The sequence below is a fragment of the Octodon degus genome, unplaced genomic scaffold (genome assembly GCF_000260255.1).
Source record: "Octodon degus isolate 3935 unplaced genomic scaffold, OctDeg1.0 scaffold00379, whole genome shotgun sequence".
NCBI lineage: Eukaryota > Metazoa > Chordata > Mammalia > Rodentia > Octodontidae > Octodon > Octodon degus.
Genome location: NW_004524955.1, coordinates 146,276 through 156,525, shown reverse-complemented (window position 1 = coordinate 156,525; position 10,250 = coordinate 146,276).

The following is a 10,250-nucleotide window of genomic DNA, read 5'->3' as shown; positions in this document are numbered from 1 at the left end:
ACATTGTCATGTTTCCTAGCTCATCCCATTTCCCTCTCTTGATTAGTTAGTCCCAAGAGTAGTAGCTTTTAATGGAGAGAAGGCTAGAAAAAGAACAATATAAGGAAAGAAGAAGAGGAGGAGGAGCTGATATGATGGCAGGTGCGTGAGTAATGGGGTTTGTGCAATGTGTGCTCCACTCTGCTCTGAACAAGACGTAGCCTCTTTTCACGTGAAAGCCTGTGAAGGATCTCCACTGCAACAGCAATCCGATCACTTTCCTCTGCCAGACCAAGGGCCAAGATTCCACATCAGGCGTGTCTTCTTAGGAAAGGAAAATCAACTCACCTGTGCTCAGTGACGCCATTGTGGCCAGTGTCACAGAGAGAGTGTGTCTGCCCTGAGGCTGGAAAGGACACTGAGCCCCGACTTATAGGTCTATGACTCCCCAGTCTCCTTTCCCACCACATCAGTGATTTTCCTGTCAGCTCCAGACCCATGTCAGCATCTGCCAGGGGATTGGAATGAGCTTTACACCATGTTGTGTCCCAACTTCCTGTCAGGAGGTATGAATGCAAATCACAGGAACAAATGCAAAGAAGCATCCCAAAGGAATTGGAGGGAACCTTGTCTGTGAGCCCTTCGAGTGCACAGGACATCACAGGGAGGAACCCAGCAGGCACAGGGTCTAGCGCTGAGCAATCTGAAGGCAGACACATAGATGTGTGGAACTTGGGCAGTGCAAGGACCTTGTCCTTACCGAATATGTGGCAGGCTTTATGCATCACACAGTACCAGCACTTGGGGGCTCACAGACGGAGATGGATGGACTTTTTTGTGTTTTCTTTCTTCCAGGCAACATTTTGAATATCCATCCACATTTTGTGAGTGCCTGTCATGCATTCATTCTCCCGCTCTAGCAAACTTCATTGCTTGCACATAAATCAGTACAGGAACAGCTGATGGCCCCGTCCCAGGTCGTGCTCTGCTACGAGAGCCTCCTCTGAGCCTGCTGTAACGTGGATGGTAACACGCACATGCATGAATTTGGGAGGTGTAGGCTTAGGAACAGAATGTACAGGCATTGAAGCGAGATAAAGAAAAGCAATTTAGGGGCCGGGGATGTGGCTCAGTAGAATAAGTGCTTCCCTGGCAAGCACAAGGGCCTGAGTTCAATCCCCGGTTCCGCAAAAAAAAGAAAAGCAATTTTCTACATGATTACCACAATTACTCTTTCAAAAGCAGCAATCTCTGAGATATTTTATTTGTCCATAACATTAGTTTTATAATGGTATAAATCTATGTTCCTGAAATGAGAGTAATTGAATTACTGGCCTCTTTGAGTGGTTCAGGTTTAGCTCATTCTGTCTTAATACACATTTTCCAAAAACAATAATAAAATGATTTTTAAATGGTTTCTTATTGTTGCATTTTTAAAATGTTATAATTAAGTACACAGCATAGAGAAACTACGAAAGTAGCACAAAGTGCTGCTGTACCCTTTTTTATTAGTTCATATTTGTGTTACACAATGATGACATTTGTCATGGGGTGTTAGTGCATGACACTGCATGCCTCTGTTTTCATCCTCTTGTCTCTCTCCCCTCCTTAATCTCTTTACCTCCTGATCCCCTTCTCATTTGAGAAGTATCTGTCTCCCTATTCCTCTTTTCCATCTTTTGTTTTGCTCTTTATTCACATCCTGATTCCCCAACTATCCACAGAACAGTTTTCCGTACTGTTCATGTAACATATGTCAAATGACACTCTTTACCGTACAACTCCTCAATCTGAGAACATTGCATTATTTAAGCCCAGTGCAATAATGAAGTCAGGGAATTAACATCCAGCAGTGGCATTATCTCCTCTGTAGGCAGCATTCAAGAGTGTTATGGTTTGTGTCTAATTGTGCCCTCCAAGACTCATGCCATTCTGGGGCAGACTTCTAGAGTTTGCGATTGACTCATGATCCAGCACTGGGAATACGGGTTTGAGTGCTGCTGGGAATACGGGTGTGAGTGCCGCTGGGAATACGGGTGTGAGTGCTGCACCATATAGCACTGTTAGCCTGAGTGCAACATAAGGGAGACAGTCTTGCTCTCTGATGCACTGTCGCCGCTACTCCTCCTATTTGCTTTTGCTATTTTGCTGTTTCCCACTGCCGTGAACTGCTGCCCTCATCCATGTGCCACTGTGCCTTGAAGCAGCTGAAGATGGACTGAAACTGCCACTAACTGTGAGCTAACAAATCTTTCCTTTATCACTTTAGGGTGTCAGATATTTTGTCCCAGCAATGAGAGAAGAGTAACTGAGACACAATGTATGTAGGCCCACTGTGCAGCTTGCCATACCACTGTTCCCAGAAACAGGCCAGGAAGAAAGCATTACTGATTCTTGTATCAATCGTCCCTCAATATTCCTGACATGATCAACAATGGGCACTTTCCCTAGTTTCCATGCTAGCGTTAATGACAGAAAGCTGAATACGTGTTCCTAACTCACCAGGTAGAATGAGCAGCCTCCATTTGGCCCATGTACACTTCCTAGAGAGGGCGCTCCTGCTGCCTTCCCTGTTCATGAGCTGTGCTACCCGCCCTTTGGCTCACCTGGGTGGCACTGAGTGAAAAGCAATTAACTTGGGTTACACAGGATGCAAAAAAAAAAAATGCTCTTAAGTGAAATAAACCAGATCCTCTTGTGCAAACATCATATTATCTCTTTAGTGTGAGACCATGAGAGAGAAAAATGGAATTTGAAGGGTATAATAGGTACTGGGAAAAGGAATGAACTTATTCAAAAGGACAAAGTTACTGAGTTGAGGAGAAGGACAGGACAGTGAGTGCAGCAAAGAGATTTATCTTGGTCCTTGCATGCGGGCCCTTAGGGCCTTTAGTTTTGACTTCCATAGAAATATAATTTGCATACAGTTTTCAGTTCTGTGTGCTCCGTCATAGGCTTCACCTGCATGTGCTGGCACTAAGTGCAGCAGCGACCCACCACGTCAGCTGCCAGCGGTTACCCATCAGCAATTGTGTGAAATAGTGAGGGAGAGAAAAGGTGGAAACACCCGCGCATGCAAATGTACATCATTCTAGTTGTCCTTACTCTTAGCTCAGCATTATTATATACAATGTTTCAGTTTATTGAGTTTCGGTAAATTTTTAAGTATTTAATTTTCTTGACGCTGTTGTCAATGGTATTGTTATCCTAATTTCCTTCAATGTGAATTCATTATTAGTGTATGGGAATGGTATTGGTTTTTAGGTGTTCATATTGATTGTGCTACATTGATCAATTTGCTTATTAATTGTGGGACCCTTTTGATGGAAGATTTTTGGTTCTTCTCAGTATAGGATCATGTCACCTGCAAATGATACTGTTACTTCATCATTTCCTGCCTGTATCTCTTTTAGTTTTTTCTATGGGCTGGCTGCACTGTCTTGGAGGGCTCTTTAGAAAGAAGAGGTGATACTTCATACCCTTGCCTTATTCCTAATTGTAGAGGGAATGGTTTTTCCATATTTAGTACCATATTGGCAGTAAGTTGGTCATAGAAGACTTTTATTCATTCAAATAAGGTCCTTGTATACCTCTTTCTTCATGATTTTTATTATGAATGAATGTTGTATTTTGTCAAATATTTTATCTGCAGTGATTGAAATGATAATGTGATTTTTGCCCTTGCTTCTACTTATGTGATGAATTACATTAATTAATTTGAGTATGTTGAGTTGTCCTTACAACCCCGGGATGAAGCCAATTTTTTATGGTGTACAGACTTTGTGATGATTTACTGCACTGTTTGGCATTATCATCTTTTAATATGTTCTTTTTAAAGAAAACAGAATATTAAAAAAGAATTAGAAACAATACAAAAGTGCATTAAACAATTAATCAGATTTCCACAATGGTTCTTGTATTGGGTGATATTATCTTCAAATTAGTTATTTAGGTTACCAGACATAACTGCAAAATTCATTAAAAGTAAAACAAAACAACAAACAAGCTATGAGGAACTAATAAGAAAAAAGTAAGAATAAAAACAAAATAATTTAAGTATGAATGATTAAAAGACCAGCACAAATCCACAGATATATATATATATATAATCTTTGTCCCCTCTTTCCAGTGTCCTTTTCTTCATCCCAGGTTTTTCTTCTCACTGAGCAGATTAGAAACCCAACTGCATGTGAAATACATTAATGAATCAAGAATTGGAATCTCCTCTTTTTGAAAAGTTTCTGCACTACAAAAGAAATCACCAACAGAGTAAAAAGAAAACTCATGAATTGGGAAAAATATATAGCTAACTGTCCCTCAAAGAAAGGGCTTATATGGAGAACATATGAAGAATTTTAAAAAATCTGGCCTCCACAATTTAAAGGCTGAATCCAAAAAGAGGCATCTGTGGGGAATATCCACAGAGGAGGACATATAAATGGCAAATAAATATCTAAAGCAATGTGCCACATCATTGATCATTCAAGAGATATAAATAAAAACAATACTGAGATTCCATCTTATGCCATAAAGAAAGGCTATCATTGAGGAGACAACCACTAACAAATGCTGGAGAGTCTGTGGGGATAAAGGACCCATTTTCCACTGTTAGTGGGAGTGCAGATTGGTACAACCACTATGGAAGTCAGGGTGGAGATTCCTCAAAAGGATAGGATGGGGGATCCTATTCAAACCAACGATTCCATTCCTAAGTATTTTTCTAAAAGAATTGAAATAATCATACCACAAATATGATTGAGCACCCATGTTTATAGCAGCGCAGTTTGTGATAGCTAAATCTCAGAAGCAACCCAAATGCCTATGTGCTGAGGAATGAATAAAAAAGATGTGGCAGTTTTTACACAATGCAGTATTACTCAGCTGTAAAAAAAGATAAATTTGTGGCTTTTAGTCATAAATTGAGGCAACTAGAGACTGTATTTGCACTTGAAATAAATCACTCACATTTACAAACATTGTAGTGTGATAGTGTGAGAACCTGAAGAATAAATAAAATCTGCAAAGCACAATAGACGATGTGAAAGGCATTGTATTCTTGAGAATTTTTGCATCTATTTATTAGAGAGATAAAAGTGTAGTTCCCCTTTTTTCATCAGATACTTGTTTTTTGGAGATCAATGTAATACAATTTTCCCTTTCAATTTCAAGAAAGAGGTTGAGGGCCAGGCATAGAGCTCAGGTGCACAGCACCTGCCTGGAAAATGCAAAGCCCTGAGCTCAATTCCCAGTACCAAAAATAGTTTTAGGGTTATTGGTATTAGTTCTTTCCTGAAATTCTTGCAGAAATGAGCTACAAATCGCATCCTGTTTTTTAATTGGTAAGTGTTTTTTAATATTACTGCTTCAATTACATTTCCTATTATTGGATTACTTATTATTTTAACTCTTAGTACAGTTTTGGAAATCCACAACTATGTATAAACACTTCCACTTTTTTGAATTTTCCAATTTTGTGCCTAAAACATTTGTGAAGTAGTTGGAAATAATTTTCTGAATTTTGATGTTCTTGTGATTTCACCTTTTTATTTCCAATTGCATCGATTTGTGTCTTCTATTTCTTATTTGGTAAGATTTTTTTTTCTTTGCAGAACTGGGGATTGAACTCAGCCCCTTGCACTTGCCAGGGAAGTGCTTATTCCACTGAGCTATCTCCCCAGCCCCTTTGGTAAGATATTTTAATGAGTCTTTTTGTTCCTGTAGATTGTTTACTTGTACAAAGACAAGCTTTTTGATTCATTGATTGGCTATATTATTCTTTGGTTTCCATTTCACTGAATGGTATGTTTAGTGGATGCTTTAAAAATGGAAACTGTGAGCCTAGAGTTTTCTATCTTGATCTTTGAAGAGTTAGTTCCTCAATCCTATGCAGAGGATGGGGCCCTGTGGAGACCATTTTATCAAATCCCCAACATTAAAGCCTCTCATGTAATTAATTTGCATCATCCCACATGCAATTAACCCAGGAACTTGCTGGCATAAGGTTGAAATTTACTGTGCGTAGGAGGAGGTGGCCATAGGGCCTCAGTGTCAACATACTTGGATGAGTTGATGGTGCCTGGGGTGGAGGTCATTATCTACAAACTTATTTTCCAGCTCATGTTTTTCACCTGGAACCAGATGACACATGCAGAGCCCAAGGGACAGCAATGGTGAAATATTCCCATAGGTCCAGGGAGGAGGCTTAAGTGACGGAAGTTGGGGTCGTTGGGGGGTTGGCCTGGTTCTTAACAGTAACTCAGAAACACACTCACCCACCCACACCCACCCACCCACACAGACGCACACCCCCATACATTTACACACACACACTTGCTATATATGCTCAGACTGAGGCTTTGGAATCATTTCTGGAATGTTCGTGTTGATGGTCATCTTCTTCCTCCTGCACACACCCCTGGGGCTGTGTAGATTGGCAGATGAAGACTGCTTTCTAAGAATGAGCAGCACTGTGCACAAGAAAGGAGACGTGGTCATTGCGGGGCTTTTCTCTCTTCTAACTTATTTCTATTTCACTGACAGCAGTTACATAAAGCCTAGCAAGGAACCCATGCTCTTACAGTAAGTGCTCTTTGTAAAATTTATCTCTCTGTTTGATTAGCAGGATGGACAGATTTACATATCACAGAATTCTTTTTTTTCATATTTTTGACCTCTTCCTTTTCTTTTTAAGCATTGGGAAGAGGAAAGATCCTACAACATTATGAAAGTATCTGTCAACTGCTGCTTTACAGGGTTAGAATCTGAGAGTGATCACTCTCCACCTCAGTCCTCATCGCTTAGCTTTCACTGCATGACACTAACTGGTATCCATTAGCCTTACAGGTCAAGCTATTGGCTGGACTTCAGTGCTGGGAGACTGCTGTGAAATTTCTGTTTCAGTGTTTGCTTATATTTTTCTTTTTTATATATAGAATTTCTAACATCTCCATTAGTGGGGCATTGTTTCTTAGGTCTCACCTGCTACAACAAACTTCTAACTGCAGATGTGCAGTTACACTTTCAATTAATCTATAAACCTGCTTTAATGCCAAGTAATATCAGGCCTGGATGTGTAACCTAAACCTCTGAGATTTTTACTACCCAATTGTGCTGGTTTTCATTCGAATGACCATATTTTGCTTCAGATCCTATAACACCAGTGTTGCAGGTTAAAGTGTCGCTAATAACATTCAGGCATTTCTTAGAAATGACTTGTGAAACTATAAAAAAATGCACTGTAAGTGCCAGTAAAGTTTGCTCCTGGCTTTCAACAACCGTTAGAACCACAAGTCTCATAGATGGTGTCTGTTCTTCCTTGAGACTGCAAATAACACAGCTAGGCGCTGGGGCATCTTTGGAATTTGGATTAATCTCATGTTCCACATCAAGTCCAGATATTTGCTTGTATTATGAATTCAGGATATATTTCCTGTGGTTTTATGGGTTTAGGGCAAACACTTGACTTCAAGTGATCTCTTCCTCTACCTCCTCTGTATCTGGGATTACAGAAATGTAGTCATGTAACATGTGTTTCTTTTTTCATAATGCTCGAAAATCTTAACAAGTCTTTGTTCATGGGTTTTACATAAAATATTTATGTTATGGCTTCTAATGACTATAATTTTTTTGGAAAATTATAGTCATTATAAATTTTTAGGAAAATTACAGTCAAATTGCTGCAGCAATTTTTGGTCACTGGGGTAAATAAATCTGGTCTCTGTCTTCTCAAACTCGTGAAAGCAACAAAAAATGTTCATAGCACTTATTGAGTCAGATCTAAGTTATTTATTTAATCAGGACCTAGCTGTTGTTATAGGAACTGCTGCAATGTGGCATTTCAAAGGGCAGTAGGTTGAATAGACTCTCAGTACTAAATGGACTCATGGAATCAATACTCACAGAACAGAATGAAGGGTGCTGAGTAGTATTGCAGCACCAATGGGCAGAGTCCTAGGTCCAAGGAAGAAAGGATGGGGACCTCAGCGCACATTGTGCAGATTCTTTACTGATTGTTACAGACCAGTGAGATTCAGATGTGGATTTTTGACACAGAAGGGAGTAAGTACATACAAATAGAAAACAGTTTTTTAAAAAAAATATTGAGAAACGAATAGCAATGAAAGAGATTCAAAACCAATGAATAGGAGAGTTTCAATAACTAATACATCGCATATTGTTGTCTTTGTAGTTATTATTCATAGTACAAGATGCAGACATGACATCCTGTCCAAACACTGTTAGTACAAATCTTTCTTGTCATTGAATTAAGAGAAAGTTGCTGTCCTAACATTTTGTATATACAGATACAAAATGGTCCTTTATTTGTATCCCCTTTTTTTCTTTAGTTTTGTCAGAGAAGGGTATTCCATTGCCATTTAAATATTATAGGTGTGTGAATTCAGCAAAATAATCCAATATAGTCCAGTGGTCCATAATAGTAGTGGGTTATCTCTAGGACTGGCAATGTCAGAATTTGTTGACTTGAGCCTTTTACAGTTCAGCATATTCATATGGCTTTATTTTATATACCTTGTCATTAAACTTCTCTTCTGGATGGCTAAGACCATCATAAAGCAAGACCTATATAATAAGAAATGTGACTTTTGTATCTGACAAGGTCAGTCAAATCCCCTAAGATTTACCCTGAAACCATGTACCACACTTTTCAGATCCTTTGTCAGTGTCAGCCATGTGAATGAATCATGGCCATTGCTTGACAAATGTGCTCTCCGAATGCCTGAGAATATGTGTACTCTCTGCGTGACTCTCCTTAGGCACACTCTACATTGTCAATCACTTTCCTCTGTGGCCCCATAATCTTCTTGATCAGAAAATGTGGGGCATCACTGAGTTACAGGATGTTACAGTACAGGTTATCTTATGTCCTGAGTCCTCACTGACCTTGAAAGGCTAGGGCCAAAATGTTGGCTGACCTTGCAGCAACTCATTTTCTCTAATTTTTGTCTGCAAACTTAGGTTCTTAACTCTCCAGAAGAGAAGCTTAATGATATTATTACCCTATATCCTAGGCAGTTGAACTTAACCTCACTATATGTCTGAATATCAAACATCTTAGACATGGCAAGGAACAGGTATTTTCCATCAAGTATTGATATGTTAAACTTTAAATCCCTACAGAATGTGAATGAAAAAAGAAAAAGAAGTAAAAAATATTTTTTAAAATTGGAATAAACAATTACATATTTTTACACAGAAATTTAGAAATCTAATCATATACAGCATAGTAGCAGGCAGTCCAATGATATTTTTGTTTCCTGTCTCTTGCCCTATGTTCTTTGCTAAGGAGTATTTAGGTGGGCCCAAGCGATCCACTTTAGGGGTTTTTAGAGAACTCACAACCAGTTGATTTGGATAAAATCACTGTGCCTAGATGTGCAGAGAATGATCCTCAAAGTACTTTACAGATTGGTGTTTTACACATGGACATCCGAATCCAGATGCAAATCCACCAAACAGTTGGCTTATGTGAAGGAATTGTATGCACTAGAATGTCACCCAGGTCCAAACCGAAATTGTACACAGACAGTCTGTATGTATTCACTGAGCTGACACTTCCCTCGTCTTCTCCCATCTTCACTCCTAGTGACGACCTTAGAAGCACCTCTAAGATGTTTCCCCAAGGAAACGGGTCTGTGTCTCACTCAGACACACTCAGAGGATTTCCTCACTGATTCTTTAGGCACTTCCCAAACGGAATCAAGTTAGCAATCTACTGTGACAGTCACCCCATGGGTAACTTACTATACCCACGTAAATACTTAAAGTGCACACTTGAATACATATTTTGTGTTGTGGATAACACTGTGTTGTACATCACTTAGCAATGTGCGATTGAGTTGAATCTGCAGCAGGTCAAGGGAAAATTAAGTAAGAAAACTGCATGTTTTTACACTCAAGAAACAAGCATTAATAAGAAGTGAACATTGACGAAGTTGCTAACTAAGCCTAAATACAGAGATAAAATAAAATTCACAAAGCGAGAGTCTCCGTGGTATTCTTGATGAAATCAAATCCCAGGTAAAATGAATGCAATAATTTGGCATTTCTTGCTGTGCTGGTCGTATGCCAGGAGAAGTATAGAGCAGCAGATCTGGCACCAAGCACTGCTTTATCGGAAGACAACTTCTGCACAGACTGTGGCAGGGTGGTTTAGGGTGACTAAGTGCATGGTATTTATTATGCACCTGGTTGATATTATGATAATATATATGCATTATTTCTCTTAGTATTATGTTAGGTTGATTCTCATA